Raw genomic sequence first — 21,163 nt, 5'->3', positions numbered from 1 at the left:
TCTTTCCCTGCACAGAATTTTCCCAGGAAGATGACTCGCCCCACTCGGAGGTCACACCAGGTATGCAGTATACTCTCAACCCTCCTGTTCACTTCTTGGCCTCTCTGTGGGGAGAGGACTTACACTGACCGACACCCGGAGACCCTCTGAATTTTGAGATGGGCTTCAGACACAGGAAGATTTCACAGGTGTTCTGGTTAAATTCTCTTTTGGTACACAACCTCCCTCTACCTCGACCTCCTAAAGAGCAGAGTTGAAGGGTAACTAGCAGGTGAACCTGTCGCACACCTGTGTAGCCCCAAGTCAATGCCCAGGCGCTTTGCTCGATCTGGCCTCAGTTACTCCATGTGCACGTGGGTAATGTGCTGCCTGCTTCAAGGGCTGAAGCCTGGCCAGCACGTGAGGGTGGGGCACAGACTCCTCCCTGGGGGGGAGGGGCTCGTGGCTGGAGCGTGGCACCGGACTGGTGGGGCTCTTGGCTGAGTGCAAGACCAAGTTTTCCAAGAATCTGCTGTGCATAAGGTTCATGCAAAAGGGACTGGACTCGGAAACCAAGAAACAACTAGAAGAGGAAGAAAAGAAAATCATTAGTGAAGAACACTGGCATTTGGATTTGTCAGAGCTTAAAGAGAGAGAGTTTCATAATAGAAGAACAGAGTTTCTTGTTATGTGAAGATTTCTCTATGGAAGAATATCATTCAGAGGATTTAATCCTGAGGTTGAGAAATTAATGCTGCAGATGAATGCCAAGAACAAAGAAGACACTGAATATGAAACAGTGGAGCTTGATGTGTCAGATGAGGAAATGGCTAGAAGATATGAGACCTACGTGGGGACAATTGGAAAAAAGTTTGCCAAGAAGAGAGACCAGGTCAATTATGAAGATGAAAATGGAGACATAAAACCAATTAAACCAAAAAAGGTGTTCTTAAAACCCCAAGATTAAAATGGATGCCATAAGACATGGCTCAAGGATGCCTTGTGGGGACCAGCAGTTGGCATAATGGCTAAGTTGCTGGAATCCCATGTAGTCAACTGTGGTTCGAGTCCCGGACCCGGTGGCTTCAACTCACGCCGGGCGTGTGTGCATGTGTGCCCATGATCCCGAGAGGAGAATGGAAGAGAAGGGATTGCGGCGTGGCCATCCCCCCTGGGGGGTGATTTCTCACTTTCTGTCTCTCTCTGCCTTTCTGGAGAGCACACACGCCCTATTGCAAAAACCTCTCCAAAAAATAAAAAATAAAAAGGATGCCTTGTGAAAGTTAGCAGCTTATTCTGGAGTTATGAGTTCTGTAATGTTTACTTGTAAAAAAATATAAAAAGTAAGACTTTGGAAACACGTTTTTGAAACACATGTGTGATGGATGTTATACTCCTTTGCTGGACAGTATTCATCAAGAGTGGGTTTTCAGCCCTTGGCCTTCAAGTGTACATAGATTCAGGGTTGCTTTCTAAAGATTGTTTTATCTCCTTTTTCAAAATACCGTCATCAACCTTGAATAGACTCATGTAAATTAATGTCCATATTTAAGTTGCCCTTATGTTTATATTTCACTTTAAATTGTTAATCATGTCAAGTCAATTCATACATAGACTTTGAAATCAAGTGTCATGTTATATGTAAATACATCAAGAAAGACTCCTCCCTGGGGCTGTGGTGCCCCCCACCTCCCACTCACCCTCCACAGCTGAGCACAGAGGGAACCTGGCTGGGAAGACAGCTGGAGCCATAGCTGGTTGAAGATTCAGTGCCCTGGAGGGCCAGAGGCTGCCAGTCACTCGGGGGGCAGGAAATGGGCAGGGGCTGCTGACCTGGAGTGGCTAGCACAGGGGTTGGCTGGCACCTCGGCCAACTGCTAAAACTCAACTCCTTCAGGCCCAGCCACAGTGGCACAGTGATAACAGAGCACTCTGCAATGCTGGACGCCGTTGGAAGATGGGGGTTCAGTTCTTGGGTTGATCTGCACTTGCTGGTACACATATGCACGTCTGTGATCCTGGCTGGCTGGGAAGGTCTGTTGGAGTGAGAGCAGGTAGTGCAGTATGAGACTTCCTGAGAGTGCATGCATGCACATGTGTATGTGTGTCTCTCACTCTCAGGAAAAAATAAACATAATAAAAATAATTATGCCATGAGGCTGGCAGACGGCATGTGGTTAAGGTGCTTGATTCCCACATGGCCAACCATGGTTTGAGTCTGGGACCTGGTGGCTTACTCCCTCTCTCCCTCTTTCTGTCCCTCTCTGGTCAAATTTAATAATAGTAATAAATAAAATTAAACAATTACAAATTAAAATAATAATTACTCCTTCAGTGCATAGAGCCCACCAGGGCCTGGGACCACATGAGAGCAGGCACCCAAAGGAGAGCGAAGCAGACTCAGCCCCTGGTCTGCAGACCTGACAGTGAGGGATCCCCAGTCGGCAATGACATTCCTAATGGGTATATTTATGACAGTCCTTTCTGTAGCAAGAAAGCTGTACCACTGGGGCAGGAGAGGGCACTGGACAAAAATGTGGGCAAGACACTCCCTCTCGCTAGTGTCCCTTCCCTCCTCTGAACAAATGGCAATGAGTAATCACCTCCTCAGGTAGCTAGCGATTAATGCACTGCTCCTGACAAACCCCTGGCGGCATGCCAGGCCACGCTGAGGGCTCAGCGAGCCAGGCTCCTGGGGTGAGTGCCCACCTGCCACACCAGTCAGAGGACAGGAACCCTTTGAGGGGCTCTAGCAAATGTCTGAGAAACACAAAAGAAGGCTTAGGTATCAGCAGATGATGAGAAGGCAGGCCCTGCCAAGGCCGAGGCCAGTGGGGAAGGCAACAGCCAGAGGGCACTGTACCTGCACTGTGGGGGGCAGCAGTGTGTGTGTGTGTGTGTGTGTGTGTGTGGAGTGAGAACAGCAGGTGTGAGGACAAGACCCGCGAGCTGGCAGGAAGAAACTGACCTCAGACTGTTCTCCCCGGAGGCAGCACCCTGCCCCGCCATGCCCTTTGGGGCAGTTTCTCAGGTCTTGAGAAGACAGCATCCCAGGAGAGGCTCTCTAGGATACTACGGACTAGGGCACCTGGGGGTGGGGGGGCAGTGGTCTTAGACACGGATACAGCTCAAGGCAGAGCTGACCCACGCATCCTGGCAGAGAGACTCCAAAGTCTGGCGCAAAGCTCCAGAGAGCACGGCGTGGGAACCAGCTGCATCCAGGCTGGCCAACCAGGAGTCAAGGACACAGCTGGACTGAGCTGTCTTTATGGTGACTGTCCCCTCTGGGGAGGGGAATCGATCCGTTGCTACTTTACCCAAATTCTATCTGTAACTTTATTTCGTTCAGAGCAACGGATATACGTCAGATACCTCGTATCAGACAAGGACAATAGTGCGTATCCATGGCTCCTGCCATTTGGGAGGGACCACAGTGTCACAGCAACTGCGGGCTATGAGCTACAAGCTAGTTCTGTGCGGCTCAGCACACGCGCAGCCCGCACTGTCGATTCAGAAACAGCAGGGCCCTAACTCAGGTTCCCGGGGCTGGTACAAGCTGGTTCGAGCCAATGAGACCCATGCAGAGATGACACTGACCAGATTACACGTATTTAACTCTGAGGCCTCCGTAACTAGAGCTTGCACGGAGTTTGGAAAGCAGCCGGCTCCCAGCTTCTAAGACATCTTGCTCAACTCATGGAATGGGGGAGCCTTGGGATGTCTCACGAGACTCAGACAGGAGACGCTCCTGCCTGGCTCGGCTTCCCACGCCCTGCACTCCCTCCAGCTCCTGGACACTGGCCTTGTCTGGGATCAGCACACGAGCCCTCCGGGAACAGACCTGGAAAGAGCTCCCTGGACACGGGGGAATGTAAGTCCTGAGTGAGCAGCAGTCCTGCTCGCAGGCGGCCATCTCTCATCATGACAAGGCCTTCCCCAAGCACGGCCTGTGCATCAGGGCCTGCCTGAGGCCGTCCTCGGGCGGGGGAAGGCAGGAGGACACTATGACTTAAACACAGTGTGGCTGAGACAGAAAAAGTGAAACACCCACAAACTGAAAAGTGCACTCTATTTTAGCTTTAAACACATATCCCTCTCACAGACAGCCGAGTCCAAAATAGCACACTCTCTTTTAGAGAGATCAAAGGCAGCTCTTAAATAGGCCACAAAATAGACCCAAGGTTTAGAGATCAGGACTGCACCATGACAGAAGGCCAGAGGCTGGTGTCCAACCCAGCCCCGACTCCAGCCCTATTCTACCAGGAAACCGAGGTCCCGAGAGCAAACGTGGCTGCTCGCAGCCTGACCCAAGTCCCGTGCTCTCCGCCTCTGATCCATGCTATGTGACGGGAACCAGGCCATCCAAGTCAGAGGGGCCCTCAGCCTCTCCTCCCTCATCCAACCCTGGGGGCCTGGACAGGACCCACACGGCCTGACGAAGTGGACAGGGCAGGAAGAAGTATGAGTTGGGGTGGGCGGGGGAGAAAGCCTCTGCTTGTCGGACTCTCCAGCTCTGGGCTGTGCAAGGACAGTCACTAACAGAGGTGAGACCACCACGGTCGTCAGTTCTCAGAAGAAAGGACAATTCCTGGAGATACGAGGTAAGAAAGAGGTGGCTGCCAGATAAAATGGCCCGGGACCCGAGAAGGTCGAGGCTTTGGTTAATCCTCCCTGTTGTCAGCCTGTCTGGGGACACCGTGTCTACCTCAGAGAGACTGTAGTAGACTGCCCCTGGAATCTGGAAACGAGGCCTGTAAAGGGCAGGGTTCTTCAGGGAGAGTGAGCCCACAGGGTATGTCTAGAGGTACATGAGAGGGGACTTACTGGGGGTTGGCTCACGTGATGGTGGCAGCTGAGAAGTTCCACACAGGTCGCTGCAAGCTGGAGACGCTGGAATGCTGTTAGTGTGGCTCAGTCCCATCCTGAAGGGCTCAGAGCTGGTGCTGTAACTCACAGGCTGAGAACCTGGAGTCCTAAGGCAGGTGAGCCTGGAGTTCCGGGTTCCCAGGCAGCAGGAAGTGCCTGCCCTGTACTTTCTCTCTTCCAAGTTCTTTTCGACTTTCCCTAGCAGGACTCCGTGACTATCAGTCTCAGCTGGGATTTAGCCTCAGGTGGAGTTGGACTGCTGCTCTGGGCTACATTCTCAAGCAACTTAGGGAGGGAGGAGAGCTAACAGCTACATGCCATCCACCGGCCTTGAACTATGTCTTCAAAGTTCTTTCAACTTGTGAAGTACTGGGACCTTGTTAGCCAAGGTTTCCCCAGCCCAGACATGAATACCAGATGTGCTACCACGCCTGCTCAAGACAGAGGACAGAGAGCACGCCTGAGGTGGGCAGTTCAGGCAGACAGGATGGCGGGGCAACTGTATGGCAGAGGTGTGGCACGGCCTCAGGGTCAAGAGCTGACTGGAGCCTCCAGTCCTGGCTCCGCCCCTCACCAGGTCACCCTAACCAGGGGTAACACATTTAACCTCTTGCTCCTCATTCTAAGCACTGCGAACTGGGCATCACACAAACAGCGACCTCATGGGCTTGTTGCCAGGGGTAGACAATGTGACTCCGTAAACGTACCTGGCCCACAGAGAGGCGGCATGAGCATTTGCTGCTACTACCAGCATCACCGCCACTAAGCTTGACCATCCCAAGGCCTCTGGGGCCCTTCAATCCATTCGGAAATGGGAAGGGACACTGGAAGCATTCAGGCCAAGTCCAGAATCAAGCCTAGCCAGGAAGGGCTGGAAGTACCCAGGAGACAGGGGAAACCTACAGCAGGAAGCAAGGTCGTGATGAAGGAAAGGGATCCACTGAAGCACAACTTTATCGACTGCTCGCACACCAGGGAGAGAACGGGCTAGAGGGTCCCACGAGGATTCTGGAAGACGGGAAGAGAGGCAGGCCGTCTTGAGCAGGCCGTCTTGACCACTCCCAGGAAATAGTGGCTGAGGGAAAACAGCTTCGGTAGCCATGAACTCAAACAGATGCAGACCCTGCTGGGCCGACTCTGGAGCCCACCTCACCTCCCTCTGGAGCAAGGAGAGGTCCCCTGGGTGTTCCACAGAGCTCTCTCCCATTCACATACCACAGTGCCACAGCAGGGCCACAGGGCCACAGCTGAGGACCTCCCTGACCCTATGATGCGCACCAGACGCGGGATGGGGTGGCTGTGTGGAGGGGATGCTCCTTCCTGGGACCCGGGGGCCACAGCAGAGACCGTGTCTGCAATGGGCTTGACCCCTGCTGAGGGGTGCCAAGTAAGGTCATCACTACTCAAATCACTGCTCAAATCTAGAATGACCAGAATCCAGGGGCCAGCAGGTGGTGTGGTGATTAAGGCATTGGATTTCCACATGGCTGACCACAGTTCAAGTCCCAGACTGGGCAGCTTAAAAAATCATAACAAATAAATGTTTTGTTTTGTTTGTTTAAATAATGATTAACACCCAAGCAGGTATTAGTTTACCATATGACCCTGGAACGTCCTGCAATACTTGACCCTAAAGCTGGGGGTCACCTAGCACCAACTATGTAAAATTACAATTCTGGAAATGACCAAGACTCAGATGTTGAGAAAAGTGTCTATAATGTGAATCTTCATTATCCTGAGCACCCATTCTAATTAATTAAATTCTTAAAAACATTTCACAAGCGGGAACCAGCAGTTAGCATAATGGCTATGTCACTGGACTCCCACGTAGTCGACCGCGGTTCGTGTCCCAGACCCGGTGGCTTAAAACTCACTCCGGGCGCGTGTGCGTGTGTGCCCAAGATCCCGAGAGGAGAATGGAGGAGAAGGGATTGCGGCATGACCATCCCCCCTGGGGGGTGATTTCTTGCTTTCTGTCTCTATGTCTCTGTCTGTCTGGCGAGCGCACGTGCCCTACAGTGAAAATCTCTCCAAAAAAAAAACAAAACAAAACAAAACAAAACAAACATTTCACAAGGAAAGAAATTTCATATGGCAAGTCTGACTCATTTTCTTAAGAAGAAACATGGGCAAAATTTCATTGCAAACAAGACTGGTTACCACACAAAAAAAAATGGAGTTGATTTTTAGAAAGATTCTGCCCTCCAATCTGGATCACCTGTGGGTGGGTTAAACATCTGTGGATTAGCCTTGGTAAACAAATGAGAAGACCATGCATTTGTGGGAGGAGGAAAGAATGGCATTCCTCAGTATCACTCAGAGGGCCCCCAGGCCTGGCCTTCCCCACCAGGTAGGCGGTGCTGTTCCCTCCTTCCTGCCCCACACGTCCCAGTCTGCTGCAGCCAATAGAGAGCAGAGAGGGATGCCTACAGTTCCAGACGATGTATCTGCGGAAGTTCAATGTGCTGCTACATTTCACATGTAATTTTAACCAGTTTAAATTTATCTTGTCAACTTAGAAGAAAAGTTGAGACCTGATCAATGAATTAGGAATTTTATTCAGGGCAAAATGAGGACACCCAGACACCCCGCCTCCGAGCTACCCTGAATACTGTGTGCTGAGGTCTTGTAGATGGCAGAGCGATTTTAAAGGCTAACATGGCAGCTGGGGAGGGAGGACCGGTCAAGTCTCACGCTCCTCTAACGCTACAGCGAGGCTCCTGTGCAGCAGTGGTTGGCTGAATTTCATGACAGGGAAGGAGAATGACCTCAGTCATTCGGAGAAACGCTCAGCAAGGGGATAAATATTGTAAAATGGTTTAAAGGGAGAAAAATTGATTCAATACTCAGACAAAGGTGAGTAAATAATTCTCTTTGGGAGCAAGTTACTGAAAGGTGAGGGGCAAAGGGCAAAGTGCTTGGAAACGAAGGCCAGGCCGGCTCACTATGCTGATAAAGTTCCTCGGATAACCCCTAGGAGCTCCGCTTAGAGGAACAGTGGTCCAGTCAGTGTGGAGACCTTTACCCTTTAGTCTCTCTGTTCTCCCAGTTGTCTGAGATTCCTAGAAAGGAGGATTAATAGAGGCTCAGCTTCTTTTCCATTGAAAAGGAATTCTCAGGTTATGTAAATTCCAGAGAGAGCTGCTCCTCACACTTGGGCTGGGGAGATGAGACAGATTATCACAGAGACCTTGATTCTGAAGCATCTTTTCAGAATTCTTAGCATCTCAAAATACCAGTTTCAGGAATAATGCTTTAGAAGGCCCATCCTAGCTTCACAATATGTAATACCCTAAAACAAAAGTTGTGAAAACATCCCACAGGTAATAAATTGTCTTTCTAGATCACATGTATTAACTATCAACATAGTTTCCAGTCAACCGCTTGGTGAGATGGAAAGTCAAGATAATTTAAGGCCCAGCTGGCTTTTCGCTGCTGTGTGACCTTGGGTAGGCATTTAATGAAAGCATCACTTCCTGCTTCTGAAAACAAGTGACCTCCACAGACCTTGGTCCCCAAGGGTAGCTGGAGACAGGAGGGAAAGCAGAAGGCGCTGAATGGTGGGGGTGAGGCACCTGCAGGAGCTGGGGCAGCTGAGGGATGAGTAAGCACATGAAGGCAGAGGAGGTGGGAAGGTCAGCGGGTGTGGAGGGGCTGAGGAAGGAGAGCATCCATCTACTCCCCAAGGCTGGAGAAGAAGCCACTAGTCCGGTGGCCGCCACAGGGCCCAGGGGAGGCTATTCACTGAGGGGGACCTCCAGAGGCCCTGACCAACCACAGGGTCCCTAAGGTAGTCCATCATGGCCAGCACTCAGAGCACAGAGAGGGGCGGGAGGCCAACCACATGGTTGTCACCTCCTCTGCACTGCGCCTACAACACCTCCTTCTCCTGGGCTCCCGTCTACACAAAGCAGAACAGAGGGCAGGGTCGCCAGAAAGGAGCCCCTTCCGTGAAGGGAGGCCGTGCCCAGGCTCCAGAACCTGTCCCACCTCTGGCTGAGCTGCAGGACTCCAGGCAACTCATTGGCCCTTTCTGGGCCTCAGTGCCCTCTTCTGAGGAGGAGAGGCTCAGATCCCCAGTCACCACTTCCCCCTTTGTGCAGGTGCTTTATGCTGAGGGCTTGGATTCGCAGCTAGGGGAGGCGATGCAGAAATAGCCACTGCAGCCTCTCCTTCAGGAAGTCATTATCCAGGAGACAATATCACACGAGAAATAGCCACACGAGGAAGAGTTGTAAGAGGAGGGACAGACGTCCTCACATCTGCCCTGGGTCCTCGGCCACTCTCCACAGAGCTCTCTCTGGACTGTGCACTCCCCCCCGCCCCAGGAGCTTAACTCTGGTTCCATCTCCCAGCAGTACCCAGAGGGGCCAGGGGCAGGGTTCCCCCGGAACGGGATATATGCTGGTAGGGCCTGGTCTGTGTGCTGCCCTCTGAGTGCACACACACGTTCTGCTCTGGACAGGCGCTGAAGGAGCTGTCAGGAACGGTCCTCCACTCAACAACGCCCCGGCAGCTCCCTGCGGCCAGGCAGACAGACCTGGCCTGGCCCAGCGGCGAGTGAGAAATGCAACCACAGGAGATGGAAGAGGGGCCTTGTTGGAGCAGACCATGACTCAGTCGAAACTCTTGGTTCCCACATGTTCCTCACAGGGCCCAGAAAGGGGGACAAAGGCAGGTGGTCTTCAGGTACAATCCCAGCACCAATGGCCAGTCATTGGGACTTTCTCAGAGCCTTGCAAAGTCACCTGGGATGGCTCCTTCTAAAATCAGCCCACACTGCGGCCCAGACACCCCTGGCAGTTTGGCTGGTGTGTGCTGGAATCCCAGATCTATAACCTGAGCTCCAGGGTGCTGTCTGCCACATTAGTCCTACTGGGTGTTCATGGGCACTCCTGGAGGTCAGGGGTTTGGAGCAAATCCACTGACAGGGTCAGCAACATCTTGGGAGGCTCCAATATTTATGGGATAATAAATAAAGGGAAAAAAAGTTTATGGGCTACATTTCAATTCCATTCATTCCACTTAGCAAACACACACTAAGCTTCTGTCCCTGGAAGCATAACCTGAGGCTGGAGCCCTGAGAAGTGGTGCATGGCAAGGCCTCTCAGTCAAAAGCCACTGGGACCTGCAGTTAGTGTAATGGCTATGTCGCTGGACTCCTAAGTAGTCAACTGCGGTTCGAGTCTCGGACCCAATGGCTTAAACTCACCCTGGGTGCGTGTGCATGCATGCCCAAGATCCAAAGAGGAGAATGGAGGAGAAGGGATTGCAGCATGGCCATACCCCCCCGGGTGGGGGTGATTTCTCGCTTTCTGTCTCTCCGTCTCTCTCTGTCTGTCTGGCGAGCTCATGCGCCCTATAGCAAAAAGCTCTCCAAAAAAAAAAAAAAAAAAAGCAACTTGTTTTCACCCATGAGAGCTTAGGAGTCTCAGATGGTCTAACAGAAATATTCTGTATATGATGAGATACCATAGAAACCCTAAGTTAAAAAAAAAAAAAACCTCCCACCTGTCATATATTTTAATTCTACACTTTCTCCTGATAACGAGATTGCCAAGTTTAAAGGAAGGAAAATGCTTTGCAAAACTCAAATACTTTAACCCTATAGGGTCATGCATCCTTCTCCCCTATGCAGAATACCCATAAAATAACTAAAAGGTGTTTCTCGTGGGAGTCAGGTCATTCATGCTGGCTGTCCAAGCAGAGTCACACACACACACATGCAATACCCTCCCACATGCGCACATGCACACACACACACAGTAGGAGGTGCCTCTAACACCACGGCTAGAACTATTTCAATATGACCGCAAATCCAAAGTTTGGTCCAAACCATTCCAGTTTCTGCGACCTCAGGCCAACAAGGTGGAAGCAAAAGTAAAAGTGCACTGAAGCCTGTTCAGTGAGGGCTGGCGAGGGCTCTGGAAAGGTCTTCCAGCTCCTCCGGCAGCACGGCCTGGAGCCACACCTACCAGACGCAGCACCAAGGAAGTGACGCTCGCCCAACACCACTTCTTCCTCCAGTGCTGGTATCATACTGGTTCCCTTCCTGCTCCTTCAGCGCTGGCCAGAAAAGGGGAAAGCCCTTCCAGGCCTCCCTGCAGAGCTGAAGCGCAGCAGGCGGCAGCTCCTGATGGAGGGTAAAGGCTGTCATAATAGGGTCCACACCCTCCACTGCCTGGAGCGCAGAACTACGGGGGTGGGTCTCACTTCCTCTAAGCAATGGGGTGTGGTGCTGCTCAGGGTCAAATCAGAGGGCACCTCTCCCCACCTCTGACACCAGCCCAGAGCTGGACTCCTTAAAACCCAGAGGCACGACAAGGGGGATGTGGGCTCATCTCAAGAAGTAAAAATGACCAGCATTTGTTTTTTATGTTTGTTTTTTTTTTTTTTTCACGGAAGGTGTCATGCGCTCGCCAGACAGACAGAGAGAGACATTAGAGACAGAAAGTGAGAAATCACCCCCCCAGGGGGGATGGTCACGCCACAATCCCTTCTCCTCCATTCTCCTCTCGGGATCTTGGGCACGCACACACATGTGCCCAGCGTGAGTTCGCGGTTCGCGTCCAAGACCCAGTGGCTTAGAACTCATGCCGGGCGTGTGTGCGTGCGTGCCCATGATCCAGAGAGGAGAATGGAGGAGAAGGGATTGCGGCATGACCATCCCCCCCTGGGGGGTGATTTCTCACTTTCTGTCTCTATGTCTCTCTCTATCTGGCAAGCCCTATAGCAAAAACCTCTCAAAAAAAAAAAATCTTAAAAAGAAAAAAAGAAAGAAAAAGACGAGAAAGTAAAGTGTGGGGGGGAGTTGGAAAAAGTCCCCACAGAAGCCACAGATACTGTGTCCTGCAGCTGATCTGATATGACTCCGTCAGACGGGTTAATGACCCAACAGCCTCAGCCCACACGTTCCCCCTGGTAAGTCTAAGGGGAACAGGAGTTTAATAAATGATGTCATTAAGGTGGCTTGGGGTCAATCCTAAGCTCTTAATGAAAAGTAAAGTAGCCTTTATTAATGATCAAGAAGAAAGGGTGCTCTCTATCCCCCACCACCACCGTGCCAGACACGCGGCGGCACCACACACTGGGGTAAAGGTGAGGCGGCCTGGCCAGGCCACTCAAAAGACGCCTACAGTGCACAGACGCTGCCTTGTTGTAGTGGGTCTGGAAGTGGCTGCCTGGACATTAGGCCTCATGTGGGTCCCACCCTATGCCCAGCCATAGTTCCAGCGCACCCCAGAGACCAGGCAGGCTACCCCTGCAAAGAATGGGAAAGCTGGGGACCAGCAGAGGAGTTGCCATTTTCAACAGCACTGTCAGAACCGGCCTTACTAAGAAGGTGACGTCTGAGCAAAGACCCAAAGAAGCTCTGAGAACAAGCAAGCTACATGGGTTTCTGAGGGAGAGATGCCAGGCAGAGGACCCACTAGGCTGGGGTAGAGAAGTGGGGGGAGCGGGAAGGAGAGGGAGGGGTGCCAGGTAGGTAAGGTGGAAACCAGGTGTTAAAGGCAGAGGAGAAAATAGGAATCAAGAATCTGGGGCAGGAGGGCCAATGGCGGTGCAAAGGACGGCAGGAGGCTCTGAGCTCATGACCACTGCCTCCCTGTGCACACGGAGGCTATGAGTTGGTGGTGGCGTGAGGATTCTGTTGGAAACATCTGTCCCTCCTTTTTTCCTTCCCTCCTTCCATCTTCTTCATAAGAGAAACAGCCAAATAAACTTTAAAAAGAAAAGAAAAAGAAAAGAGGTCTAGCCACTAGCATGGTGGTTAGGACAGCTGAATGCTACATGTGAACTTTGTGGCTGAGTCCCAGATCCAGCAGCTTGAAAAAAATATGCCAGGTATGTGTCGTATGCACACCCGAAATCCTAAAAGGAGGAAGAAATGGCTGAGAAGGGGTTGCAATATGGCCATCCTCCTTGGGAGATGCTTTCTCACCTCTTCCTCTTCCTCCTCCTTCCTTCTCCCCCTCTCTCTTCCTCTTGGTCTCCATTGAGTGCACACGCCTCTATGGCAAATTAAAAAAAAAAAAAAGAGTCTAAGACAAGAGCTGCCAACTACAGTCCTAGAGCCAAGCCTTGCCCACTGCTTACTCGGGTACGAATTTTATTTGTACATAGCCATGCCCATTTGTTCAAAAAATGCTTTTGGGACCAGCAGTTAGCGTAATGGCTATGTTGCTGGACTCCCACGTAGTCGACCGTGGTTCACGTCCCGGACCCGGTGGCTTAAAACTCACGCCGGGCGCGTGTGCGTGCGTGCCCAAGATCCCGAGAGGAGAATGGAGGAGAAGGGATTGCGGCGTGGCCATCCCCCCTGGGGGGTGATTTCTCGCTTTCTATCTCTCTGTCTCTCTCTGTCTGACGAGCGCATGCGCCCTATAGCAAAAACCTCCCCCCCCACACAAAAAAATGCTTTCATCACAGACAGCAGAGTCGAGCAGTGCTGTGACAGACACCGAATGGCCCATGTGGCCAGTGTGAGGCAAGGGACGAGAGGTCCCAACACTGCTCCCCTTCCCACTCACAGTCCTTTGCCAGGCTGTTCACAAGGGTCCTGAGGGACTGCCTCACCTCTACTCTGTTCAAAGCCAGTTCATCGATGACCTCAGTAGGCAACCACCAAACATCCCAGGCTGGGTGTCCCAGTGCTGGGCCTGGCGAGGGGACTCTGGTGTCTCTCTGAACTTTGAGGTCAGTCATGAGCTCTGTGCCTACTCTCAGCTGGAAACGTGGTCCCGTTGTGAACCATGAGGGGTTACAGACTTCTACCCTTCATCACCCAACGGGTGTGCTGTTTTCCCTTCACAAATTAAAATCTCACTGGCTTCAGGACCAACAGAACCACCAAAAAAAGAAATGGTACTGTCCTTGGGTCAGAAATGCAACCCACCAGCCACACACTACATGGCTTCTACTCAGATTGGGGTTTTACTCCTTTTCCTTCCTTTTTTACCCTCCCCTGGTAGCCCAATTAAATGTTCCATTTTTCTCTACGGAAATATCAAAATTTCAGTGTCTAAGGATCTCATTATCTTCCTATGAAACTTCAAAATTTTATCATCATTCCATTAAGATTTAGTTAAGATTTCATTAGTTAATGGTCTCATTACAGTGGAAAGTAAGCTAAGCATTAAAAATTAAATACCAGGGACCAGCAGATGGCATAATGGTTGCATCGCTGGACTCCCGCATAGTAAACTGCAGGTTGAGTCCTGGACCTGGTGGTTTAAAACTCACACCGGTGAATGTGCATGCATGCTCAAAATCCCAAGAGGAAACTGGAGGAGAAGGGATTGTGGTATGGCCATCCCCCCAGGGAGTGATTTTTAACTTTCTGTCTCTCTGTTTCTCTTGTCTCTCTGGCAAGCACACGATACCCTATAGCAAAAAAAAAAAAAAGACTCTCTTGAAAAAATAAACCAGGGGCCAGCAGGTGGAATGGAGGTTAGGGTAGCTGAACTCACACATGGCTGACTGTGGTTTAAGTCCCAGACCTGAAGGCTTGCTTTCTCACTTTCCTTTTCTCTCTCTGTCTCTCTCTGGTCATCTTAAATAATAATAATAAAAATTAAAAATCATTTTAAAATTTAGTTCTGGAAGGGCCAGCAGGAGGCGTGGTGGTTAAGGTGCTGGATTCCCACATGGCTGACCACAGTTCGAGTACTAGACCCAGTGGTTTGAAAAATCACATTGGGTGCGTGTGCATGCATGTTCAAGATCCCAAAAGGAGACTGGAGGAGAAGGGACTGTAGCATGGCCATCCCCCCAGAGGGTGATTTCTCACTTTCCTTCTCTCTGTCTCTTTCCAGTGAGCACATGCACCCTATGGCAGAAACCTAAAAACAAACCAAGAAAAAAGAATTCAGTTCTGGAATCCCACAAATGAACTTAGGGACAGTTCAACCAATAGGTTTCACTCTAAAAGCTCATTTATAGGTTATTGGGCACCTAGAGATTTTTTTTTCATGTAAATTACTATTAAAATGGTACTTAAGTTTCCAAGCTAACAGGCTATTCAACTCATTGTCCTTTTCTGATATCAAGCAAGAAAAATGTTATTATAATACAAGAAAATCAAATGTGAGTGTATATGTGGGGTATATATGCAACAACCCTATTACTGAAGGAAAATAAGCTTTAGGTCAAAGCACAGAAGTTGATCCATGGTTCAGAAGAGAATTTCTTCACTTCCGAGGATGATGACACTGTCACTCGTCGTGCTGCCCAGCGTGTGGGGAATGTCACTGACACTGCTGACAGGCTCTCAGTCTGAACCAGCAGCAGAGACAGAGGGAAGGGGACCTCCTTAAGTACACCATGCACATGTGTGACCATGACATCCAGGCTGGCTGAGATGGGGATGGATCAGGGCATCAAGACCCTGTTGAGGATTCTTATCCTCTCTCTCTCTCTCCCCCCCACACACACTCTTTTGAATTAAAAAAAAAAACAAAGAAAGAAAGAAAAATAAACTCAGAGCTCAGAAGCTCTTGTGTGGTTACTCAGGGACTGCTGGAAAACACACAAATGTGAGACAAGTATTAAAAAGATGGTGTAATGGTTACATTGCTAGACTCCCATGTAGTCAACTGAGGTTCGAGTCCCGGACCCAGCAGCTTAGAACTTATGCCGAACACGTGTGTCTACTTGCCCAAATCCTGAGAGGAGAATGGAGGAGAAGGAACGATGGTGTGGCCATGCCCCGGAGAGGTGATTTCTTACTTTCTGTCTCTCTGTCTCTCAGGCGAGGGGATGTGCCCTATAGCAAAAATCTCTCTTAAAAAAAAAAACAAAAAGGATAGGTGGGTGGATGGGGGCCAGCAGGTGGTGTGGTAGTTAAGGCACTGAATCCCAAATGGCCAACTCTGCAGTCTGAGTCCCCAACCTGATGGCTTGAAAAACATGCTGGGCATGTGTGTATGTGTGCCCAGGAGAAGGGATTGCAGCATGGCCATCCCCTGGGTCTCTGTCTCTCTCTGTCTTTCTGGCAAGCACACGTGCCCTATAGCAAAAACCTCTCAAAAAAAAAAAAAAAAAAAAAAAAGGAGGAGGCTGACGACTTCAGAAAGAAGAGAAGGAAGTCATGTGGCAGATGCAGTGGGAAGTGGGGTCCCTGACAGAGATACACAGCATTCTCTCGGTCACAGGCCTCGCAGGTGCCACAGGCGAAGCTGGAGGCCAAGTTCCTGACGTGGGACCCAAGAGCTCAGCCCCTGCCAGGGCCGAGAGGCAAACGGCATCTGGGCTAGCACCAGGCATGTGGCTAGCATCAGACCCTCCAAACTGCCTCCCACGAAGAGGTTCCCCTCGCCTCTAAAGCCCCGTTCTTTCTATTTCGTTCACCCTTGCTCCATGTGCCCCCACTCTTGGTCTTCACTCTTGGGGGGGTGAGTTCCAAATGTTGAAACCCACTGTGTGCAATAATTCCACTTCCTCTGCTGCTCTCAGGCCCTGGGTGTAGACTGCAGCCTCAGCTTCCTCTGGCTGCTGTGAGGATGAAGCCCTGTGATCCTGAGGGCTCTTCCACCTCCCCTCTGCCCCAACTGGTTTAAGAGCCAGGACTGTACTGACCCAAGGGCCTGCCAGCTTGACTTCAACCCTCTTCCCAGCCTGTGCGAGATTTGGAGATTTGCAGACCGTTCCTTTCACAACAGCCTTTAGCCACAAAGGCGTCAGGGTGGAGTCTAAAACCTCAAGAGTATTTTAGAGAAAAAAATGAACGAAAAGAAGCCTATTCACTTCCTGAAAGCGGCCATCTGCAGGCCCACTGAGCTGTCTTCATTAAACCCATTGTTCTTGGTGTGTGTCAGGGAGCCACGCCCAGGAGGCAGAGCCTTCGGGGGGGTACCTCTGCGCTGGCACTGCAGACAGCAGACCCCAGGGGCTAAGGCCTGACCTCTGCCAGACCTCCACTCGCCCACAGCCACCAGTAGCTCCAACCTGCCCTCATTCCCGCGCTGGGGCTGCAGCAGTCGCACAGACACACCCCGGGACCTCTCTGCCGTGGTTACCACATGCTTGCCTTGTCCTACTTATCTCCGGGGCTAGCACGGCCAATGGCTGCTCTCCTGGTTGAAAACGTCCTGCCACGTGAGTGAAAGAGAAAGGGCGTGTGCTCCTCTACCTCTCAGGCACAGAGGTCCTCGGCCTCCACTATGGGGCCATGTGGCACCATTTTCCACCCACGCCACCTCCAACCAACTACCATGGCACCTGGCACATTCCGAAGCTGAAGCTGACCATCAAGCATGACCCCAGATGTATTCACAGCGCCCTTGCCCAGCCTGTCCCCTCCCTCCCAGCCACAAGGCAGGCTGGCTGGAGTGACTATCCAGGGCAGGGCCATACACCCTCACAGCTGAGAGCCTGTGCACTCCTGGTCCAGCCTGTCAGACCACTCCCTCCTGACCCAACCGCCTGCCCTCACACCTACCGTTCAGCCCTACAGTGGGCCAGGCATAGCCCTCTGGGTCCACTGTTCTTTTTTTTTTTTTTTTTTTTTTTTTTTTTGGAAGATTTTTCTGCTGGGGCACTGGGGCTTGGCACGTGTGCTTGCCAGAAAGACAGAGAGAGACACAGATAGAAAGCGAGAAATCACCTCCCTGGGGGGATGGCCACACCGCAATCCCTTCTCCTCCATTCTCCTCTCGGGATCTTAGGCACACATGCACACGCGCCCAGTGTGAGTTTTAAGCCACCAGGTCCGGGACTCAAACCGTGGTCAACTACATAGGAGTTCAGCGACAAAGCCGTAACACTAACTGCTGGTCCCAGGCCACTGTTCTTGAAGCTAGGGTCAACAGTAGTCTTGGCAAGCCTCATTCGGGATTTGGTGGGCTAGTTTAAAAGGTCCACATATACCAGAAGGTAACATTTTAAAGATGTACAGCTTACAAGTAATATCTAACCACTAGCTGACTTTTACTCACCAAAGAAGTTACAGGTTAAATCATGTGGGCGTAAATTGGAAGAACTTCCAAATGTCTTCGAACTCCACCTCTTGCTCTTTCCAACCTAGGGGTTTCCAACCTCTCTTTCCTACCCCTGGCTTTCACCCAGAACGCATGCCCCAAGTCTCAGGGCAAGGGGGTGTAGCCTCTTTCAAGGAGCAAACATGTTGGTGCCAAGCACAGGCTGGTGAGAGCCTAACAGGCATCCTGAGAGTTCCGGTTAGAGTCCACGGCACAGCCCGGCAGTGGGCTGGCGAGCAGCTGGACACGACGATGCAAAGGGTGTATGTTCCAGTGAGACAGGCGGGGAGAGGGCGAGGTAGCAGCGAGGATGCAGCAAGATGCCTGTGTGGAGAAATGCAACGTCTGCATATAAACGTCTACTAGCCTGTGCAGAGTAACTCGGGAGGAGCACAGAAGACAGCAGGCCTGTGTCTCCAGGGAGGGGATCTGATGGCCGGGGGATGGCGCAGCAGACAAACAGATAGCCAGCTGTCTCTTATAATATTTAAGCCATTAAAATGTTTCCCTATTGAAAAGCATAATATAAAATAAAATGTTTGGCCAGGTGGTCGCACGGTTCAGGAGGCTGGACCCCACAGGGCCAACTGTACGATTCCTAAGAGGAGAACTGGAAATTCCTGAGAGGAGAACGCAGGGAAAAGGACTGTGGTGCGGCCACCCCGCTGGGGGTTGGAGGGGTTGCTTTCTCATTTTCTCTCTCTGTCTCTCTGGCTCGCTCTGGCAAGCAAATATACCCTATAGCAAAAATTTAAAAAACAAAAAATTTGTAAAATAAACTATTATCAGACTTGTCAAATCAAGCTAAGTACAGACAGGCAACGAGGACTCCCACCAAGTGACATTAGTGCACGGCCACTCAGGAGAGGGTGCAGGATTTCAAGGGGCCCTTTCCTGGGGCAGTGTCACCCCCAAGAATGAGAGAGATGTGCCTGTTACTGGTACTAACCGCCTGACCTGGCCACCATGGCATCCTGCCCTCTTCTTTTACTCTCCTCCTGTCTTGGCTCCTGCTGTTTCCCCACCCCCACAACACCGTAAGACATGGCATGGCACAGTGTGTCACGGAGTCACAGAACCTTCGAGATGGAGGGTGGTGCAGCAGAATCGCAAGCCACTCCTGTCCCCATGAGCTCTTATTACCAAACCACTGTGCTGCCAGCCACTGGCCACAGGCGTGACCATGTATGTCTGCCTGTGCGCACTGCACGGAGACCCCATAAGGTCATGGGAAGAACGTGGCCTGGAACAGGGTGGGGACGACTGAAGTTGCCCAGTCAGCTATTTCGCTGCAGGGAGAGCCCCAGAGACCATTAATACTGTTTCTAGAAACCCATATTTCTGGGGTTCGTTACACCCCAGTGCTTCCTCTTCCTCACAGTGTTTCACAGGTGGCTTGCAGGGGGCAAGAATATTCTTCCCCTGTGCTGGGGTTCATTTCTATTTTCTTCACAGACATGACTTCACCTGATGCCAGGGACGCCAGGGACGGCCCGCCCTGTGGTTTGGCGTCACGGTGCCCTGCTGCAGGCCCTCTGCCACACAGGGCTCAGTGAGCTGCAGCACCCACAACTGTGAGGCCAACTGAGAGGAGACAGGAAGCCAGACTTGGCCACAAACCCCTAAAACTGGGTAGTTAGGGTCCAGGTATGGTTATAAGAAATACTGCAATCCAAGGAAGGGTCATGAAAAAGGCTATGTGATTGCCTTGGTCATTTTTAAATCACAATAAAAAGGGTATCATCGAAACAGAATTTATATGAAAAGGGAAGAGTCTGAGACCCTCAGCACGGGAATGAATGAAGTCCCAAACCTTGCAAAGGCCACTGGGGCTCGAAACCCTTGGGTGATCCGGCCTGCTTCTTTGGAGCTTCCTTCCTGAGGCATTACACCGGTTCTCCTCCTCACTTCCCTCTTGAAAGCCCAGCTTGAGCCACTACCTTCTCTTGACACAAAACTCACCTCCCAGGAGGCCCTTCCATGAGAAGAGGAGGCCGCCTCCCCTACGGCCCGCCCTCGCTGGCTGCTCTGTACCTTTGGCCCTGTCTACCACACTTAACACGTACACGTGTCCACGTGTACTGGGCGATTTCACTCTTCTAAGTGGATTAAATTCAGACCAAAGAAATGAGATGACTCAACCCTAAGGAGAAGTGGCCTCAGGTTCCGGCCTACTGGACGAGCGGGCTTGTGTGTCAACAATACAAAAGGCCACAGCTGGGAACAGGCGGTCTTCAACAGGCACAGTGGAACAAGTTGATGGTTCTGCTTTCCCTCTGAAAATCTACTGAAGCAACAGCTATGCCATGGGTTCTGGACTCACCCCTTCTCTCAAGTCAGACTGGACCCCAACTTGACCTCAGGGAGGAGAGACGTCTTCACCAAGAGAAGCTGGCTTTTCTCACTGCTCAACGACATGGGAGCTCTGTTCCTTCACCCCTCAACCAGTACTGACTATGCACCTATCCTGTGCCGGGCACCGTGGGACTCTGGAGGTGAGCTATTGTCCCTGCACTGAAGGACACTTAAGTCTATGACACTCAGATCCCTGGTGTTCACTGGGCATGTCCCCGGACAACTCTGGCAATCCTCCAGCTTGTGCACGCCACTGTGGGACACGGCGCCCCGCCAAGTACAGCAAGGCGGACTCTAACACTCTAAGGGGTTTCTCCAGACCTGAAGGAAGGAGGAGCGGGGAAGAGGGCCTCCCCAGTGTGGGCCAGGCAGTCCACGTCTCAGCCGTCCATATACTGGGCCTTCAGGTAAACGTGACTTTCTTGTGTTTCTTTTTGGGTACCCACCTCCGACCCCTTCCAATAACTGTTTCCCAAACTCCATTAGGATAACTCTGCCACCCACTCTCACAGGCCACTACACTGGGGAGGGGAAGGACAGGCAGGACAGGACAGGCCACTGGAGAGCAGATTTCCCTGCAGCAGGGACCGCTGGCGTAGGGACAGGCACTGGAGCCAGGTCCACCCAGCCAGCCTGACTCCTTCCCCAGCCAGGCCACAAGTAAGCGTCACTCCCAAAGGACGAGCCCTGCCTGAGTGTCTACTATGTCCCTGTCATGCATTAAAGGGCCAGTGACTCCATGGAGCACGCTGAGAGCCTGCTCCCACAGTCCGCCAGGCTTCCAGAACTTCCCCCTTCTCCTCACTCTGTCCCTCCTATACAGACAGTTAAAAAATTCAAAGACATGGGACCAGCAGTTGGCGTAATGGCTATGTCGCTGGACTCCCATGTGGCTGACCGCAGTCTGAGTCCCGGACCTAGTGGCTTAAACTCACACCAGGGGGCGGGGTGTGCGTGGCCAAGAAAGATCCTGAGAGGAGAATGGA

At 51.5% G+C, this 21,163-nt stretch overlaps 1 protein-coding gene and 1 pseudogene across 1 annotated transcript in view; one reads left to right on the top strand and one right to left on the bottom strand.

The window, feature by feature from the left end:
* INPP4A (inositol polyphosphate-4-phosphatase type I A) overlaps positions 1–21,163 on the bottom strand; it is a gene marked incomplete in the record, with an annotated part of 166,232 nt that overhangs the window by 121,953 nt on the left and 23,116 nt on the right.
* LOC102470982 (M-phase phosphoprotein 6 pseudogene) lies at positions 512–974 on the top strand (annotated as a pseudogene).

Source organism: Tupaia chinensis, unplaced genomic scaffold (assembly GCF_000334495.1).
Source record: "Tupaia chinensis unplaced genomic scaffold, TupChi_1.0 Scaffold144276_1, whole genome shotgun sequence".
Lineage (NCBI taxonomy): Eukaryota > Metazoa > Chordata > Mammalia > Scandentia > Tupaiidae > Tupaia > Tupaia belangeri.
Note: the sequence above shows the minus strand (reverse complement) of the source record. Positions and strands in the feature narration are given on the sequence as shown.